The 3,975-nt window shown below is 25.4% G+C and overlaps 1 long non-coding RNA gene across 1 annotated transcript; it reads left to right on the top strand.

The window, feature by feature from the left end:
- The first annotated feature begins 2,630 nt into the window (after nt 1-2,630).
- LOC100267415 (uncharacterized) lies at nt 2,631-3,305 on the top strand. The gene is made up of 3 exons (XR_787030.2): nt 2,631-2,831; nt 2,912-2,965; nt 3,121-3,305. It is a non-coding gene; the product is annotated as an uncharacterized LOC100267415 (long non-coding RNA).
- The last annotated feature ends 670 nt before the right edge of the window (nt 3,306-3,975 follow it).

Consider the following 3,975-nt stretch of genomic DNA (forward strand, 5'->3'; position numbering starts at 1 on the left):
CTACGGGAATTACTGTCTCAATTTGTATACTCGTCGTAGGACTAATGATGATATTTTGATCCCCCTTGTCATTCAACATGGAATTGATTATTGTATTGTATGTCTTTTAGTAAAAATGTTATTACATTTGAAATATAATAATTTTCTATTATTAGCATTATCATAAATAACTTTCAGCGGATACTTTTTTTAACTATTTAAATAATATTAAATGTGAGACAATTTTGTTTTATTAATTTTTTTTGAGCTTATTAAATTGCACATATATTTTTTTTATAATTTACATAATATTTTTATAATTTTTTTTTAATTTTCTAATTAACTTATTTTATGTATCACCCAATATCAAGTCGATACACCAAGACCAATACGCCTCTGGACCCTTCAAGTCAATGATCGATATTGCGACTTTGAACCATGGTTTAGCTTCTTTTCATTATTTTTGTAATTGTACAAGAGATAAAGTTGAAAAAGAGCAATTGAAGGCATTTTTAGTCATGGAGATGCTCATGTATGCTATTAACATATATATGTAATGTTTATTAACCTTGAACCTCGAACATAACATATTTTATACAAAAGTTAGGATTGTTTTCTAAAATTTTTAAAATGTAAGGAAATAATCGACATGTCTTTTAAATTTTTGAAAGTTTTTAAACAGATGTATAAGATTTCTTATATTTTATATAATAAAAAATAACACTTTTAAAAGATAATGTTTACTTAATTATTTATATTTAATTTATTAAGTTATAGTAAGTCATTAATTTATTAAATATCATTATAGTGCATAAAAAAATATTTCTAATTAATATTTAGGTCTTTAATAAAACTTAAATTGACTTTGACTAATATTAATGTAAACTAATATTATAGAAAATTTTATAAAATCTTAATATTAAATGAAAAACCATTTATGTGGCAATAAAATTTGATACCTAATCAAAATTAATAGGAGATTAGCATGGTAAATGTTTTTAAAAATAATTTTCTATTCTTAAAAATAAAATATTGCTTTCCAAACTTGAAAAATGTGTTTCTATGCACTCATATGAAAAAAAAAAAAAAAGGCAAAATAAGAACCCAAGTGTATAAAATACAAATTTTAAGAAACTATCTAAAAATAATTAACATTTCATGCACTTTTTACCATTCAAGTCCTACCTTTTAGTTATATAAGTACTAACCATCCTATGTACTACTTTTAACCATGAGTATTTGAATTATTTTTAGAGGATTCCTATTTTATAATTATTTTTACATGAGTGTGTAGAAACACATCTTTTCCTTCTTATTTTTTTAGACTATTAACACATCAAAGTGAAAAAGGATCTATATAAAATACTATTAAATATATTTAAAAATACAAAAAATAAGTTAATAATATTTTAAAGAGTTAAATATATTTTACCCTCTCGATTTTTTTAGATGTTTTATATTGCTTTGACATTTAAAATTTAACACTTTGTTCTATAAACTCATTTTTTTAAAAAAAAAAAAAGAAAAAAAAAACCCACACACACACACACACACAACACTTTCTCATCATTTAGTAACCCTTCATTCGTTATAAAAGAAATTGTTCTTTCTCGTATTTTGATTTGAAAGCTCAAATTTTGGGTACAACCAACTTTGAATTGACAAGCTTAAAATAGAATTTCTCCATTAATTTTGAAAGATGATAATTATCAATTTTTGACAATGTAGAATTTCTCCAAGAATTATTTTTTTTAATTATTTTAAAGAAATATTTGTATGACTATTTGTAATTTTTATCCGTATATATATGAAATATCACAACTTCACATATGCACAATTTTTTTTAATTTTTTTCTTATTCTTGACTTTATAAATTGTTCATTCACTTTTAGGATAAGATGTTATTCTTTAACAAGTTCTACCAACAACTTTATTCCTACCTTAATAGTAAAATATCGAATTTTAAATATAGTAAAAGACAAAAAGAAAATTGTAATCCTATTCTAAATTTACAAACAGACTTTGTTTTAAAATATTATAAATAAAAATATTTTAAATAGTGTGTTTAAAAAAAATTACTTAGTTTTCCTAAACTTGAAGTAAATACTTTTAAATATCATTAAATTGAAAGCTGGTTGACCCTATGACTTAAAAATAGTTCTTTATTTTTAAAATTTTCAAACATGGTTTGATTATTATTTTTTAGAAATAATTTTTAAAAACAAAGTAAAATAAAAAATAATTTTTAAAGAAAATTTTTAGTAAATAAGTTGAAATTGTTTTTACTAATTTTTAAATTTTTAAATTTATTTTTAAGTTAAAGAATAAAAAATAAATTTTTAAAACAAGTTTCATAAAATATGAGAAAACAAATGGTAAGATTTTATCAAATATCTCACTTATAATTATCATTTATTAATTTTGCATACCTCTTTCTAAGTTGTAACTCAAAGAAGGAAAATATTAGAAGAAACCCAATTTCAATACCGGGAAATTAACCCTTTGAAAAACAGCACCCTTCTGCAGGCGGAGCAAGTGGAATCCAGCGTCACCCTTCATTTATTAGATTAGATTTAATTTTAGGCGGTGGATGCCACTTTCGTAATTATACACCAAATTCATGGCCCAATTCTCAACTACAATTTCGATATAATCTTGTACAACCGCACAATCGAAGAAAGGCGAAAGCAGAGAGAGGAGAGGGAGACGAAAGAAGATGACGAAGCAGAGCTTCATAGTTGCAGTGTTTATGGTGTTCCTGGTGTGTAGCTCTCACTTGGAGAGCGTCGCCGGCCAAGTCTCCCCCGCCGAATGCGAGGACTCCTGCTCCATGGGCTGCATTAATGTTGACCGTAAGTTACCATTTTACCCCTCCTCTCCCCAGATCTGTGCTTTTTCTTTTGTGTTTTTTATATGAATATTGTTTGTGTAGAGAGGCTTGCGGCGCGTTGCGAGCGTAAGTGCAGAATTAAATGCTACCCAGCAGGTGATCTTCTCAAATCATTTTCTAAATTTTATAATTTATATAGAAAAAAAAATTATTTCTAAAATAAATCTCAATTTTTCTATATTTTTTTACAGCAATTATTATTATTATTATGAAGTAACTTTTTGGTGTGACACGTGTCTGTAATTGGACAGGTGTGAAAGTTGAAGAAAAGAATTTGGGTTAAAGAGGTTTTGAGGGAGGAGAGATGCTGATGTGTAGAATTAAGAGCCGTGTGTAATGTTTGGTAGTGATGAATAAAATGTAAGTTGAAGTTGTGACGTGGCGAGAAAATAAAAATGGGGAAGGAAATAGTTTGGCCTTCACTCATTTATTTTCATGTTTATTTGCATTTTTATGATGGCTTTATCATGGATGTGAAATGGGTTTATGAATCCAATGGATTTGGTCACTTATTTCATACATAATTAGGTCTCTAACTTTGCCCGACTCAACCCAAATTAAGTAATAATCAACTCAGGTTCAATATTGATTAAACCTGCCTTTAACATGAGTTACTCAATTCAAGTCTAATTCAATCTTATTTTTTTAAATTTGGAATCTCATTTTTCTAAACTTGAATTAAATTTAAGTTAATTGAATTAAATTATCGAGCTTTCATCTTGGGTTGCTCAATTTGTATGATTGAAAATTCATGCATAGTTGTTTTTTTTAAAACATAAAACAAAATTCTAGGATAATAATAAAAACTTTAAAATAAAATTATATATTTATTTTTAAAAATAAAAATAAAACATGTGATATAATTATAATTTAATAATTTTTTAATTTAAAAAGAAAATTAATATTATTATAGAAAATAATAGAACTATCACACTTTAAAACTCACTCTAAGGGCATGACGGTCATTTCACATCTCAAGCCTAAAGGTTCAAAGTGGAAACGACACAAACATTCGTATTGTAACTGGAAATTATCGATTACCAAATTTCCATTCAGAGTAGTAAAATAAATAAATTTTATGATCCCCTAATTCTTAACTTTAAAAA

The sequence above is a fragment of the Vitis vinifera genome, chromosome 12, assembly GCF_030704535.1.
Source record: "Vitis vinifera cultivar Pinot Noir 40024 chromosome 12, ASM3070453v1".
In the NCBI taxonomy this organism is placed as follows: Eukaryota; Viridiplantae; Streptophyta; class Magnoliopsida; order Vitales; family Vitaceae; genus Vitis; species Vitis vinifera.